This window comes from Martes martes (assembly GCF_963455335.1).
Source record: "Martes martes genome assembly, chromosome: 9".
Lineage (NCBI taxonomy): Eukaryota > Metazoa > Chordata > Mammalia > Carnivora > Mustelidae > Martes > Martes martes.
Genome location: NC_137896.1, coordinates 117,936,855 through 117,953,552, shown reverse-complemented (window position 1 = coordinate 117,953,552; position 16,698 = coordinate 117,936,855). Strand labels below are relative to the sequence as shown.

The following is a 16,698-nucleotide window of genomic DNA, read 5'->3' as shown; positions in this document are numbered from 1 at the left end:
CCCGCTGCCACTCCCACCTCCAAATCAAGAGGCATGAGTGAGGCCTGGGCTTCCTGTCTGTATCCTTGTGCCCCCTTCCCTCTAGTTGTCTGGGTATGAGGCAGCCCTGCCAATCACAGAGAAGTCAAACCCACTGACCCAGGTCCACTCTGATCCCATGCTCCTCTCACCGCTCTCTTCATGTCCTTCGCCCTCTGTTGGATCTTTGTGTTCTGCTCACTGAAGCCCTTCCTGTCCTCTGTCATGCGTTCTGACAGTACTCGCCGCACCTCCGCTAGGGACCAGCAGAACTTAGTTTTCAGGGAATTGTACCCTCCCCTGGGCAGGGGTGGGTACCCATGCTATCTAGAGGGGGCCCTGGGCCCACCCCGGGAGCTGGTGGCCTTTCTCCCAGGTGCCTTCTGGAAATCCTGCGGACATTTGAGCGGGCTCATCAGGTGACCTATAGTCAAACCCCGAAGATCGCTGCCCTGATGAAGCAAGCCAGCACCAGGTGTGTGGAAACGTGTCAGGAGTGGGGAAGTGGCGTGGGTGGGGGACTGTCCTGAGAACAGCGGAGACTCTACAGGACTCCTTAACACGGTGAGGGGAGCAGGTCTGCGTGGTGGAGGGGCACGGTAACCTTTCTGTTGGTTTACACCTGTGCTTGGCCGTGTGCATCTTTCTCTGATCCCTGATCTTTTCTCACTGCGGTATCTCCTCTCGTGTCCTGACCTCTGGCCCGTGCTCAGCCTGGAGAAAAAAGGCCGCGTGTACCTGGTTGGCTGGCAGACCCTGGGCGTCACTGCCATCATGGATGGAGTGGAGTGTATCCACACCTTTGGTGCCGGTGGGACCCCAGTCCAGACTTTCTTCCTGGCTCCTCCTGAATGCAAACCGATTTCCTACCCCCATCGCCAGCCCACGGGGGTTCCTCATTCGATGTCCAGACTGTCCTATTTGGATAGGCATTTCAGTGAAATGCTCCTTGCTCTGAACCCCTACTCAGGCCTTGGTCCCTCAACTCCCAGCCCTGCTTAGCTGTGGCCTCCCATGTGTGTGACACCTCACCCTACACCCCACTTGGCACTTTCCTCCAAGACCCATGAACGGTCCCCCAAGCCTAGAATCTTTCTTTCCTGTAAAGCCCATCACTCCTTTCTCCCTGTCCTTAAACTTTCCAGACTACCGAGATGTCCGCAGCTTTCTCATTGGTGATCACAGTGATATGTTTAACCAGAGGACTGAGCTCCTCAACCGGGTGGGAGGATGACGGGACATGGGGGAGGTTGTGAAGGTGACTGGTGTGCAGAGAGTGGGAGGTGACGGGAGGTGGAGACAGGTGGGGGAGTAGAGCAGGGCAGACAGTCCAGGGAAGGGAATATGGGTTAGAGGTCGGGAGGCTTTGGGGGAGCACAGGGAGGGTGGAAGGCTCTGGATTCTCCCTCTAAAGCTGGCTCTAGTCCAGGGCTCTTCCCTCAATTTGGTGCATCATCTTGGGCAAAACACTTGACCTCGTTGAACCTCGGTTCTTCCATCTGTGTACAAACACGCTGTGTGAGGGGTCCTGTGAGGCCCTCTGTGGTCTCCAGGTCTGTGTGCGGGAGTTTTTCATGAGGGGGGGATCCCCATCTTCTTGTGCCCAGGGTCCCCAGTTCTTCTCCCAAGAGGACTTCCTGACTTCCATCTTGCCATCCCTCACGGAAACCGACACTATGGTCTTCATTTTCACCCTGGATGGGGAGAGGGAAGGCGGGAGCGGTGGGGTGAGCAGATGGAGGCAGGGGAGCGACTCGGGGGAGCTGTCATTTTTCTGGGTCTTAAAGCACCTGCTCCGAGGCAGGGAGAGGGGCGCGTGTCCTGATGGGACCGCAGGGATCAGGAAGAACAGCTTTCATCTCTGGTGCCTTCCCCTCTCCTAGACAACCTCACGGAGGTGCAGACGCTGGTGGAGCAGGTGAAGGAGAAGACTGCCAACATCCAGGCCCTGGCGCATAGCACCGTGGGGCAGACCCTGCCGGTGAGGGTCCAGCCTTGAGGACGGAACCTGGGGTGGCAGTTACAGCAAGGCCTTCCTGGGGATGCAGCTCTGGCTCCTCTCTCTCTCTGTTTCTCCAGACCCCTCTGAAGAAGCTCTTCCCCTCCATCATCAGGATCACGTGGCCACTGCTTTTCTTCGAATAGGAAGGGAGCTTCATCCAGGTATGCGGGATGAGAGGGTATTATCTGTGCTGAGGGACTCAGAGGGGAAGGGTTCCAGAAATTAGAAAACTCAAGGCTGGGGCGCCTGGGTGGCTCCGTGGGTTAAGCCTCTGCCTTCGGCTCAGGTCATGATCTCAGGGTCCTGGGATCGAGTTCTGTATCGGGCTCTCTGCTCAGCAGGGAGCCTCCTCTCCGCGCCCCCCCCACCCACTTGTAATCTCTGTCTGGCAAATAAATAAATAAAATCTTAAAAAAAGAAATACAACCCCTCAAGGCTGGAGGGTGGAAAGCTTTGCTGGACTCCCAGAAAGCCAGCTGGGCAAGTTCTTGTGTTACCGGGTCACTGGTCAGTGTTTCCAAGGTAATGGCTCAGTTCTCTCCAGGAATATATGAAAAAGACAGGCCAGGCCACCAGTCACCTGACAGATACTCATTTGTCCCTTGTTTCAAGTTCATTGTTGATGTTATAGTCATCCTCACTATACAAAAGTCTTTAAGCTATATCCTTGCAAGTTCACTATGCTGAATTCACTGCAGACAAATTATTGATATTGTCTGTAATATAATGAAATTATAATTTCACTAGTTTTCACTAATTATAATTTATTATAATATTTGTAATTATTATTTTACTAATTATAATTTCACTACTGAAGCACTGATAATGCTTAGCAAGACATTATCAGTACAAGCACTGACAATAATCATAGAAATAATGATCATTGTGGGTACACTTTGCAGTTTGGTCTGGAGAGGGCACTGGGACATCTGAGTGTTAGTTCACCTGTGCTTTGTGGCCCAAGAAAGAAGGCAGTTTTGCATCTGTGGTTCCTCCGTTTTCTCACCTGACACCTGCCCACCATCCACGGGGCACAACCAGGGCCCTGAAGGGTTGCGCTGGAGAGATGTGGTCTCATCCGTTATTCAGATCACCTCCTCCAGGAAGCTTCCTGACTTGACCAAACAGCTGCCATGCTTTCTTATCGGCACTCAGAACTCAAAGGAAGCCCTTCCCCCTGAGCCAGGGGGTCCATGCTCCTTCCAATGCGTACCTTTGTCTTCCCTTCCAAATGGTGTTCATTGGTCACAGCTCTACTTTTGTGGCATACTTTCCACATTCGTTGTCTCCTTTGACATCTCACATCTTCTAAGAAGACTTCTCCGATGAAACCCACATTGTCTAGAACCACATTTCATCTCCGATGAAACCCACATTGTCTAGAACCCTCCTTGATGTGAGATACCTCAAGGTTCCAGGTTCCACTGTGCCGTCATCATACCTAATACACACGTAGGACTCTGTACTTTACAAACTATTTCTTTTATAATATCATTTCTCATAACAGGTTCCTAAGGGATGTAGGTTTTTCCCCCCATCTCAGATAAGGAAACTGAAACTAAGAGATTAAGGCATTGTAATCACAGCCACGTGGCTAAAGCAGGAGCCAGGACTCGAACCCTGGTCTTGTGACTCTAAGTCCGTGGTTTATTTCACTTTACAGTACAAATTTCAACCATATCCACGAATTGAGCCAGATTCTTTTACTCATTCATTCATTATGCACCTATCACGTGCCAGGTCCTATTCCAGGGATAGGGGATATAGTAGGGAATGTTAACCTGTGATCTTTTGAAAAAGATCTGTGTTTTTAAAGAAAATTATAATTATAGTAGCAATATTTTTATTGTAAACACTTTAGAAAATACAGAAATCAAAAGGAGAGAAGCATCCATAATAACCTTCTTCCAGGGGCGCCTGGGAGGCTCAGTGGGCTCACTGAGCCCCAGTGTTCTCAGGAGACTAGAGGATCTAAGGGATCCCTTATATTCCTTAAATTCGACCTTGACTGTGCCAAGGAAAAGAATAAATCTCAGATACAAATGCTTTTTTTTTAATGTTATGAAAACAAAACACCCAGTTTCCCATTTCAACACATATCCTTAGAATGGGGTGCCTGGGTGGCTCAGTGGGTTAAAGCCTCTGCCTTTGGCTCGGGTCATGATCTCAGGGTCCTGTGATCGAGTCCGCAGGGAGCCTGCTTCCTCCTCTCTCTCTCTGCCTGCCTCTCTGCCTACTTGTGATCTCTCTGTCAAATAAATAAATAAAATCTGTTTAAAAAACAAAAACAAAAAAAAACAACCTTCTTCCAAAAACCCACTTAGACAAATTTTGGAGAATGTCCCTCTAGGCTTTTTTATGTATATGTAAGTATGTCAATATATTTGTACAAAAATAGGACCATCTTTGCCATGCTGTTTTTAACTTGCTTCTCTTCACTGGAAATTATGAACACCTTTCTGTACAAATATATCCATATCATCATTTTTTAAAAGATTTTTATTTATGTATATGAGAGAGCGAATGAATAGGGGGAGGGGCAGAGGGGCAGAGGGAGACGCGGACTCTCTGCTGAGGGCAGAGCCCAACGCAGGGGCTAGATCCCAGGACCTGACGTCATGGCCTGAGCTGAAGTCAGACACTAAGGTAACGGAGCCACCCGGGGGCCCCTAAGTCAAATTCCTGTGATGACTATGGAGATTGGCCGCTTAAAGACATATATTGGCTATTATTTTTTTTCTTTATTGTGTTACTTCTTCATGCCTTTTGCGCATATTCACCCATTCTTTTGGGCATATTTAATTTTTCCTTACTAATTTATAAGAGGGAGTGTATATAGCAAGGACAGTAGGCTTTTTTAAATTCCTGTTCTATGTTTTCCTCTAGTTTATGACTATTTTTTATCTTTCCATTGTTGATGGAGAGATGTTTTCTTTACATTTTTACATAGTCACATCAATCAGTCTTTTTCTGGTGTGTATAGCTTCTGTCTTTTGCTGGATTCTGGTTTGTATCTTTCCAAATATATTGCGATTGTTTGAAATAAAGAGGCTTCCATTAGTAAGTCTTTAGTTGCAGAAATATCGTTGATGTAAACTCCTCCCACACTTTTATTTTGAAAAATTTTCCACCCTACAGAAAAATTGCCAGAACAGTGAACACCCATACAATTTTCCCTAGATTCACCAATCTTTTTTTTTTTTTAAGATTTTATTTATGTATTTTACAGAGAAAAACAGCACATAAGCAGGGGTAGTGGCAGGCAGAGGGAGAGGAAGGAGGAGAAGCAGGCTTCCCGCTGAGCAGGGAACCTGACATGGGGCTTCCTCCCAGGATCCCAGGATTGAGACCTGGGCCTGGGCCGAAGGCAGATGCCCAACCGACTGAGCCACTCAGGCACCCCTAAATTCACCGATATTTAACATTTTGCCACATCTGCTTCATCCCTCTTTTCCTCTGAATTATTTGAAAGACACTTGGAGATAAGGTGACATTTGACACAAATTACTGTGTCCCCTAAGAACAAGGACATTTGTCTACATAACCACAATATAATTTTCACACTCAGGAAAAAGGACCGTGAGTATGATTATTGAATATGCAGACTGTATTCAAATTTCCCCAATTATCTCTGCATTATTTTTATTTCCAGGTCCAGGACCCAATCAGGGAGAATGCGTTGCACTTAGTTATTAGGTCTCCTTAGTTTTCTTTAATCTAGATGAATTCTTTAGCTGTTTTCTGTGTCTTTTATGACATTGATAGTACAGGAGTCTGACCAATTATTTTCCAGAATGTGCTTCACTTTGGATTTGCCCGATGGTTTCTTCATTATATTCAGGTGACGTGTTTTGGCGGGAGTGCCGCAGAGATGAGGCTCATCGATGAGTGTATCACATTGGGAGATGCCTGGTGTCAGTTCATTCCTTTACTGGTGATGTTACGTTTTATCACTTACTCAAAGTAGTGTCAGATTTCTTTTCTTTTTCTTTTTTAAGCTTTTATTTATTTATTTGAGAGAGGCAGAGAGAGAATACGAGCGGCAGGGGAGGGGCAGCGGGAGAGGGACACGCAGACTCCCCAGTGAGCAGGGAGCCCAATGTGGGACTCGATCGCAGGAGCCCAAGATCATGACCCGAGCTGAAGGCAGAAGCTTAACCAACTGAGCCACCCAGGCGCCCTGGTAGTGTCAGATTTCTTTGCATCCTGTTCCTTAGTGATCTTTCACCTAATGGTTTTAGCATCCACAGATCATTCTTGGTTGAATCCATTTATAACTATGGTGGTTTTTAAATGCTGGTTTTTCTATCTTTCTGTCTACATTTACTAGTTGGGATTCTTCTGTAAAGAAAATCTCTCCCTTCTCTCCCCACCCCATCTACATTTATTCAGACTCAGTGTGGAGTCATGAATTTTTTGTTGTTAAATGTGTTTTAACCCATTCCTGTCATTACTGATTTTAATACTCAAAATGAGAGCTCATTCAAGCTGGCCCCTTTGTCATTGTGACATGGTCACATTAGTGTTGGAACACTCTTTGCTGTGTTTCTTTTTGGAAAAAGAAAAAAATGCTCCTTTTCTCGAATGCAGAAGAGTAGCGTATGACAGTCTTTTGTGCCTTGTGTTTTTTCTTAACAAGGTATCTTGGAAATCACTCCGCTTCAGTTTCTAACTCTCTTAATTATTATTTACCTGTGTGTGTGTGTATGTAGATGTGTGTCTCTACAGTAGTGTCCCCAGCCATCTATGTAGGAGAACAGAAATGTGGTCCCAGGTTCACCTTGTACTTTCCTAGTTCCAGTCCTGGCTGGAATCCGTAATTTTCGAGGAGCGCTGGTGCTTGTCCGTGGGGATCGGTACGGCAGTCCTGCCTTCTCACGGTTGTGCTTCCCGCAGCTTCATTTACCCTAATCTACTGGTAGTCCAGAAGCAGATGACCCCCTTACGGATCGCCAAAGGGTCGGTAGTAGTCTAACCCTATGTCACGATGCCTACGTCATTCCCGTCCCTCCATGTCATGGAGCAGCCATTTTGCCATCTCATATCGTCACCAGAAGGCGAAGGATGAACACAGTACAATAAGATACCTTGTGAGAGAGACCCCAGTCACATAACTTTTATCATAGTATGCTGTTATAATTGTTCTATTTTATTATTGGTGGTGTTCATCTCTTACTGTGCCTAATGCATGAACTCATCTTTATCGTTGGAATGTATGTAGAGGAAAAAATGGTATGTGTATGGCTCCGTACTGTTTGCAGTAGCAGACATCTATGGGGGGCCTGGAACTTAAGCCCCGGGGTAAGTGGGGGCTGCCGTATTTAGAAACCTAGGTGCTAGGTACGCTCACTGCTCCTGCTGACTTTGCCTCTAAGCAAAATTCTTTGGTAGAAAGAACAAGGAAATACAGGGACACCTGGGTGGCACAGTCGGTTAAATGTTGGACTCTTGATTTTGGTTCAGGTTATGACCTCAGGGTCATGAGACTGAGCCCCACATCTGGTTCCAAGCTCAGCGTGGAGTCCGCTTGAGATCCTCTCTCTCCCTCTGTCCTTCTCCCTGCTTGCATGTGTGCGTGTGCGCTCTCTCTTTCTCCTCTGTCTCAAAAAAGAAAGAAAGAACGAACGAACGAACGAACAAGGAAATACAGTTGATCTTGAACAACATGGGGCTTAGAAGCACTGGCAACCCACACGGTTGAAAATCCCTGTATAACGTTTGACTCCCCCAGACTTAACTAATAGCGTATTCTAGACCAGAAGCCTTCCCAATAACATAAACACTCAATTAACACATATTTTTTAAGTTGTATGTATTATATGCTGCATCCTTACAATAAAATAAGCTAGAGAAAAGTAAATGTTAAGAGAATAATACAGAGGGGTGCCTAGGTGGTTCATTTGTCAAGCATCTGTCTTCTGCTCAGGTCATAATCCCAGGCTCCTGGGATCAAGCCCCAAATTGGCTCCCTGCTCTGCGGGAAGCCTGCTTCTCCCTCTCCCACTCCCCCTGCTGTGTTCCCTCTCTTGCTGTGTCTCTCTCTGTCAAATAAATAAATAAAACCTTAAAAAAAAAGACAAGAAAAGAAAACCATACAGAACATTCATTTATAGTACACCACACTGTATTTTTGAAAAAAATCTGCATATAAGTAGACCTGTGTTGTTCAAACCTTTGTTGTCCAAGGGTCAACTGTATATGATTTTTTTCACATAAGTACATATATAGAGATGCATATATACATACATATACATTTATGAATGTTTATATGTTCCCTTTCCTGTTTTCCCTTAATGAGAACGTTGATTCCCAACATCATCAATTTATTTGTCCATTTCCTTAGTCCTACAATAAATACCCATTTTGAAATTGCCACCCTGATACCACTATCATCAACAAACTTACCAAGAAACAGTCAAGATTTCTTTGCAGTTCTTTTTGTCTAATGACCATATTCCACAAAAGACACATAAAGTGTTCAAAAGTCACTAGGATTAGGGCGCCTGGGTGGCTCAGTGGGTTGAAGCCTCTGCCTTCGGCTCATGATCTCGGGGTCCTGGGATCGAGCCCCCCTGAGATCGATCCCCGAATCCGGGCTCTCTGCTCAGCGGGGAGCCTGCTTCCGCCTCTCTCTGCCTGCCTCTCTGCCTACTTGTGATCTCTCTGTCCAATAAATAAATAAAATCTTTAAAAAAAAAAGTTACTGGGATTAAATTTTTTCCTCTCTCTGTAGTTATGTTATCAATATGATATATAGTGAGTTTCATTTCCTTTTTTTTTTTTCATTTTAGAGGGTTTTTTTTTTTTTTTTTTTTTTTTTTTTTTTTTTTATTTTTCAGAGAGAGAGACAGGGAGAGCACAAGCAGTGGGAGCGGCAGGCAGAGGGAGAAGCAGGCTCCCCGCTGAGCAGGGAGCCCAATTGCAGGACTGGATCCAGGGACCTTGGGATCATGACCTGAGCCAAAGGCAGACGCTTAACCAACTGAGCCACCCAGGTGTCCCTGAGTTTTGGTTTTCGATATCACTTTATCTTTTGAATATGTAAAACATAACGTGGTTTAAAGTCAAACTGTATCATAAGGAGATGTCCCATCCCCTTCACTCTTCCTTCCACCTGTTTCCACTCATCCCTGCAGGTAAACAATTTCATTAGTTACTGACTTGCCTTCCTATGTTTCTCTTTGCAAAAAAAGCATATTTGTATGTACTTTGCAATTTTTTCTTTTACAAGAGGCACTGTGCTATGTATATTCTTTTGTGCTTTAATGAGATATCCTGAAAATAACTCCACTTGGGTTTATGAAACCCTTCCTCATTATTGTTTACATTGGTGTGTAGATTGTACATGTGCAAGAATGATTGGGGCAGTCTCTGATGTAGGGCATTTGGTTGTTTCCAGTGTTTTGCTATTACCAATAATGATGCGATGAATATGCACGTGTTTATGTAATGTAGAAGTGTATCTTTGGGTAAATTCCTAGACGAACGAGAGCTGGATCAAAGGATAAATACATATATAATTCCATTAGATACGGCAACATTTCCCCTCGGAAGGATTGTCCCATTTTGCTTCTTGTACCAGCAATATAGGAGAATGCCCGTTTCCTATAGTTCCTTTTTTAAAAAAGATTTATTTATTTATTTGAGGGAGGGGAGGGCGGAGGGAGAGAGTCTTATGCGGACTCTGCACTGAGTGTGGAGCCCAGCATGGGGCTCAATCAGTGACCCTGAGATCAGGACCTGAGCCAAAACCAAGAGTTGGATGCTTAACCAACTGAGCCACCGAGGCACCCCTTCCCCATAGCCTCTTTAAAAGCATTCAAAAGCTTTTGAATTTTTGCCAGTCTGGTAGATGAGAAATTCTATTTCTGTGTGGTTTTCATTTCTATTTTACTTATTATGTGTTTGGTTGAGCATCTTTTCACATGCTTAAAGGTCTTTAGTAAATCTTTTTCTTTGTGAACTGTGTGTTCATGTAAATACATGAAATATACTCATTTTCTAATGGTACTGGGGTCTGTATGCCCCCTTGATTTTTAGTACTTTATTTCTATTTAAAGATATATTTATTTGAGAGACAGAGAGTGAGAGAGCACAAGCAGGGGGAGCGACACGCAGAGGGAGAGAGAGAGAAGCAGGCTCCCTGCTTAGCAATGACCTCGATGCTGGCCTTGATCATGACCTGAGCCGATGAAGGCAGAGGCTTAACTGACTGAGCCCCTGATTTTTTAGTACTTCATAAATCAGGGGCATTAGTTCTTTCTTTCTGATATGCATCGTGAATATTTCATTTGGGCTTTAACCATGCAAATGTCTTTGTTTTAATTCTACTGGGATAGATCTTATTAATCCTTTTTTTTTTTTTTAGATTTTCTATTTATTATTCATTTGACAGAGATCACAAGTGTAAGCAGAGAGAGAGAGGAGGAAGCAGGCTCCCCGCTGAGCAGAGAGACCGTTGCGGGACTCGATCCCAGGACCCTGAGACCATGACCCTAGCGGAAGGCAGAGGCTGAACCCACTGAGCCACCCAGGCGCCCTATTAATCCATTTTTTGTTGAATCTGGACCTTGAGGCACAAAAAGCTCTCTGCTACCCCCAGGTTGTAAAGGGACTCCGCCTGTGTTTTCTTCTAGTACATGTTTCTTCTAATAAAAATGGTTTCTTTTTTCTTTTCCTTCTTTTTTTTTTTAAACACTTAGACCTGCAATTCATTAGTTTATTCTTGTCTATGGGTTAAGGTATGAACCCAATTTAATTTCTTTTTACGTGACTATCAGATTGTCTCTCTCCATATATATAAAATTTATTCGAGAGAGAGAGAGAGAGAGAGAGAGCGAGAGAGAAGGAGCTGGGGGAGGGGCAGAAGCAGGCTCCCCGTTGAGCAGGGAGCCCCATGGGGAGCTCTATCCCTGGACCCCGAGACACGACCTGAGCTGAAGGCAGACGTTAACCAGCTGAGCCCCCCAAACGCCCCATCTCAATACATTTTTAAAATTCATCTTTTCCTGAGTGATTTGAGATGCAACCTCTATCAGATACTTAGTTCCCATGTGCACTGGTTTATTTCTGGACTTTCTGTTCTGTTCTACCAGTCTGTCTATTGATGTTATGATGCCATTCAGTTTCAGTATAGAGGCTTATTGTGGGCTTAATATTTGAAAGGTTAATGCTTCTCTCACTCTTCTTTTTAAGGATTTTTCTAGGTACAGTTGCTGCCTTTTTTCTACATGGACTTTAAAATGAATGTGTCTGGATTCAGATTATGTGCACTTTAAAATATTTTTGTGTTAATGATAGTTCATGGTACAAATGGTTATTTGATGGTCAGTGACATAAATGATATAACCCAGATTTGACTGATCTCTTTCCCACAGGGCAGTCTGTGTACTGCATACTAGTTAGCTTTATTCTGATTGGTCAGAGTTCTGCGGCACTCTTTTTTTTTTTCCCCCCAAATGAGCCACAATATCTTTTTCTTTCTTTCTTTCTTTTTTTTTTTTCACTTTTTATCTAAATTCCTGTTAGTTAACATACAGTGTAATGTTAGTTTCAGGTGTATAGTATCATGATTCAACACTTCCATACAACCCCTGGTGCTCATCACAAGGGCACTCCTTAATCCCCATCACCTGCTTCACCCTCCCACCCCCACCCCTGCCCCCACCTACCTCCCCTCTGGTAACCATTGTTCTCTGTAGCTAACAGTCTGTTTCCTGGTTTATCTCTCTCTCTCTCTCATTTTCCCCTTTGTTTGTTTTGTTTCTTAAATTCCACACACGAGTGAAATCCTATGGTGTTCATCTTTCTCAGACTGACTTAGTTCACTTATCCTCATAGTCTCTAGCTCCATCCACATCCTTGCAAATGTTCCTACTCAGTCTTCATGTCCTTGTCAGTCATTTGTTAAGTATTTTCACTATACCCTCTGCAAGGGGTGTGTGTGACCTGCTCCTTCTAGAAGGCCAGAATAAGGAGGCAGAGGTAGTGGTAGCTTGTTCCCTAGCCTGGCAAGGACCCAGTCACTAATCCCCTCGATTCGTTTTCTGGACTCTTGTTACAGTTAGATGCAAAGTGCAGTAATAGAAGGTTATATAAGGGCAAGAGATGAGGGCCAAGGACAGGTGGTCTTTCACTCACAGTGCCGTGTGTTTGCACAGTGTTTTAGTATTCAGTGTGCTTTCATTTACACTATCTTATTCCCCCAAGGAGATGATGGTGGCCAAGTAGGGAATGCCTTCATCACAGACCAGAAGACCTGGATTTAGGTCCAAATTCTTCATGTCACTATCCTATAAACTTATTCAAGTGGCTTCTTTTTTTCTTTTTTTTTAAGATTTTATTTATTTGTTTGACAGAGAGAGACATGGCGAGAGAGGGAACACAAGCAGGGGAGTGGGAGAGGGAGAAGCAGGCTTCCCGCGGAGCAGGGAGCTGGATCCAGGGCTTGATCCCAGGACCCTGGGATCATGACCTGAGCTGAAATGAAGGCAGACGCTTAACGAATGAGTCACCCAGGCACCCCTCAAGTTACTTCTTTTTATTTTTTAAGATTTATTTATTTATTTACTTGAGAGAGAAAGAGAGAGTACAAGCGGTGGGAAGGGCAGAGGGAGAAGGAGAGAAAGAATCTCCAGTGGGCTCCCAACGCAGGGCTCGAGCTCCTGACCCTGAGATCGTGACCTGAGCCACACTCAAGAGTCGGCTAAACCGACTGAGCCACCCAGGTGCCCCTCAAGTTACTTTACTTTTGACCTCTAGTTTCCACAGATGTAGAAATGGGGATAAAAAAGCCTAGTTCATTGGGTTGTTATAGGGGTTAAATTGAACTAATTGCCAACAAATGTGTATTGATCAATAACCATGTATCAGCCATTATCAAAAAGATTGGGGCTCTGGAGCAGAGTAAGACACCATCTCTGCTCCGGGAGCCTTTGGTTTAGTGGAATGAGTCCCAGGACCTTCACTCCTCCCCTGTCGGGCACCTGGGGGGCAAAAGGAACGTTCCGATAAGTGCAAAACCCTTCTGGGCAAGAACTCAGGGAAGAGATGTGTGTCCTGGGGGGTCAATACCACAAATGTGTGACACCTGCAGGTTTGCCGGGGACAGTCCTGCTTTACAACTACCGTCCTAACATCTAAACTCGGGGCTGGTCAAACAAATTCCATCTGTATTTAGGGCCCTGGTTTTTGATCCCTGGATCCCTGTCTGACAGTAGGGCCCTCTGCACCCTGTTGCTCTCCCGTCCTCTCATTTCCCAAACCCCCGTGTGCGTGTGCCCTGTTTAGAAGTTCCAGCATGAGCTAAGCACCAAGTGGGTGCTGAATACCGTGAGTACAGGGGCCCACGTGCTTCTTGGGAAGATCCTCCAAAACCACATGTTAGACCTGCGCATTCGCAGCTCCAAGCTCTTCTGGAGGGCGCTGGCCATGCTGCAGGTAGGCGGCGATGGGACGTGGCCGGCTGGGGCCTGGCCTCCTGCCTGGGCTGCCACGGAGCTATGGACGTGGGTGGGGCTAAGGGCTGACTTTCCTCCAGCTGTTGTCTTATTGGGCTCATCCTCTCCTCTAGGGAATGCATGTGCATGCTTGGGGCATGCCTGTGAGATCATAACTATCAGACAATTCTTTGAGTTACAAGTATGGGACAGACACCTAGTTCATTCTGGTTTAAGCTAAACAAGGCACATGACTGGTTCACGGAACTCGGGTCCCAGGATAGCCAGATCCCAGTACTCTAAACAGTGTACTCCAGAGAATGTCAGCCTTGAACTTTCTTCTATGTTGCTCTCCTTCTCAGGCAGCTTTTCTCCAACAGGTGGCAAACTGGGCCCCAGCAGTGCCGGCCCTGCTTCCTACCAATTTAGCAACCTGGATGGAAGGAGAGTGTATCTGTGCCCGTGATTCCCACGCATGCCTGGGAGGAAGGTGGCTTGTCTTGGGTCACATGCCATCCCTGAGCTGGTCAGTCTGCCCAGGCCTGGCTCATGTGCTCTCCCTGTGGGATGGCACTGGAGGAAAGGGTGGGAAGTGAGTCTCAGTCAAACAGCCTGGCCTGAGAATGGAGGGACAGTAGTTTTCTGGAGGAAGGTCAAGGTGCTGGTACTAGGAGGAGGAGGACTGGCTGCTGAGCACCGTAGCACAACGGCTGGTCATGAAAGGAGGGTTGCTAGGTTTAGCGAATAGAAATACAGGACAGATTTGAATTTCAGGTAAGTAAAGGATTTTTTGGGCATAAGTGTATTTCATACAATATTTGAGGCGTACTTACAGTATTTTTTTCATTATTCACTTGACATTCCTGTTCCTGGGTATCCTGTATTTTTATTTGCTAAATCTGACAACCCTGTGGAAAGGGAATCAATCAAAGAGCTTTAGTGAGGACCCACCAAGTCCCTAAAACCTTCTCAAATCAATAGAACCAACCAACCAGAAAAAGAAAAGTGCATTATGCTCTTTAAGATGCTGGGGTTGGGGTGGGTAGGGGGAATCAGAGATCTGTCTGATCCAGGCCTCGCCATCGCAGAGTGGCCCATCGGAGGATTACGTGGAAGACTGAAAGCCAGACCAGAATTCGAGCTTGCCAAATACAGCTAGACCCAAATCATCCAAAATGGCAGCAACCACCCATATGTGGCTACTGAGCCCTTGAAATGTGGCTAGTGTGTCCGAGGAGCTGAACTTGAAGTTTTGCTTAAAAACTGAAGCAGGGTAATTTTCTTCATTAAATGCAACTTTATTGTTTTGGTAGAACTACATTTTACTTTTACATCGAAACTCAGTACCTGAACTGAGATGAGCTGGGATTATAAACTAGACACTGGATTTCAAAGACATGATACAAAAATATTGTAGAATATCCTACCGATAATTTTTAATATTATTGACATGTTGAAATAATATTTTAGATCTATTGGATGAGATAAAACATGTTTAAAATTAATTTCCTGTTTCTTTTGCATTCCACATGTTTCTTTTTTAATGGAGTACTAGGAAATCCTAAATTACATGTGTGGCTCGCATTATATTACTCTTGGGCAGTGCTGAGCTAGTGGAGGGGAGAGGAGGGTGACAAAAAGGAACAGATTTGCCAACGAGCCACCTTGGCAGGGTATAAAAGAAGGATAGGGTTGAGGAGGAAACCGCAAGAGTGAGTTCAGTTTAAGATGACCAGCCTATGGGGTTGGAGGCACACGGCTGAAAGTGTGACCAGTTTGCCATTAATCCTCCAGTTTAACCCAGCCAATCAAAGCCCGCCACTAACCCTTTTTCTTCACACCTGGGGGTTGTGAGTTTGGGATCACCTATGGGGACCACTTCCCTGCAGCCTCTGTGGCCAGTCTTCGGGATCCCAGGCGCCTGCCTCCCACTCTCCCACTTCGTTCTCCTCCTCCACTCTCTTCCCCCGCTCCCCCAACTTTGCCTTCCAGCCGGACACTGACCTTACTGCTTCTTCCACAGCGGTTCTCTGGACAGCCCAAGGCTCGATGCATCGAGACCCTCCTGCAGGTGATCCACTTCCCCCAGCCACTGTCGGATGACATTTGGGCTGCTCCCATCTCCTTCCACATCCAGCTCGCACACGAGAAGGAGCAGGTATCTCGCCGGCAGCTAATCATTCAGCAAACATTTACTGAGTCCTTAGGACTCTGTATCAGGAATCTTGCTTGGTACTGGGTTTACAAAGTTAGAGACCTTCTGCCAACGAGCTCCCTGTTTCTCTGGGCATTGTGATCGTGACAAGGAGGCACAGAGGTGCGGAAAGGCTGCTACAGGGCTGCAGAAAAGGGGTCTGTTTAGGAGGGGAGCCAGGAAAGAGGGGGAAGGGCCTTTGAACTGGGTCTTAAAGGATGAATAGGAATTTTCTGGGTCCGGGGGAAGGCGTCTTTCTGTTCTTAACCCATCTGACTACACTTTCTGGTCTTGATAACTCCCTTCTGTGCTTGCATCCAACCTAGTGGCTTCTGACTCCCACACCGAATGCTCAGGCTCTTCCGGGGCTCTTCGCAGATGGCCTCACTCTCTCTGGCTTCAGTTCTCCCTGCCTCTTCCCCACAGGTGATCCCGGTAGCCTTGCGGAGCCTCCTATGCCGGTGCGCCATCCCTGAGGCGCAGGCGCAGCTGGCTGCCGCTCCGTCTGTCTGTGAGGCTGTCCGGAGCGCCCTCTCTGGGCCAGGTCGGAAGCGCGGCGCGGACCCCCTGGAAGGCCCAGAGCCTACCCCGCTGTGACCTGCTATTTCTGGGCGGGTGAAGCCCTTGGAGGCGTGGTGGACTCGCAGCACGGGAGGAGGACAGGCCCAGTTCCCGGGGCCACCCGCAGCCCAGGGTGGGGGAAAAGCGGCTCTGTGCTTTGGTGGTGGGTGGTTCTTGCCCTTGACCCACTGGCATATTCTGATTTCAGAAATGAAACGAAATGCCTTGTTTGGGAAAGTTAACCTTCCGATCTCAGCAGATCAGAGTCAGTAAATTAAAGGTGGGCCAAGACGGGTGGCATGGGTTGGTCCCAACAACCGGTTTATTTCTTTACATCCGCCCTGCCCCCTCAAACCCATTTCATTGTCCACTGATCCAGACCTTATCCCAGCACCTCTGTATCCCTCATCTCCAACATGTGGATTTGTGTGAGCGCGCGCACCCGCACATACCTTCGGCTCCTGCACGGACTCACACACGCAGGG

The 16,698-nt window shown here is 46.3% G+C and overlaps 1 pseudogene across 1 annotated transcript; it reads left to right on the top strand.

Moving 5' to 3' along the window:
* Positions 1-105: 105 nt before the first annotated feature.
* LOC308349011 (glucokinase regulatory protein-like) lies at positions 106-16,456 on the top strand (annotated as a pseudogene). The gene is made up of 7 exons: positions 106-493; positions 732-829; positions 1,902-1,999; positions 2,098-2,181; positions 13,310-13,459; positions 15,482-15,616; positions 16,079-16,456. The product of its transcript is annotated as a glucokinase regulatory protein-like (transcript).
* The last annotated feature ends 242 nt before the right edge of the window (positions 16,457-16,698 follow it).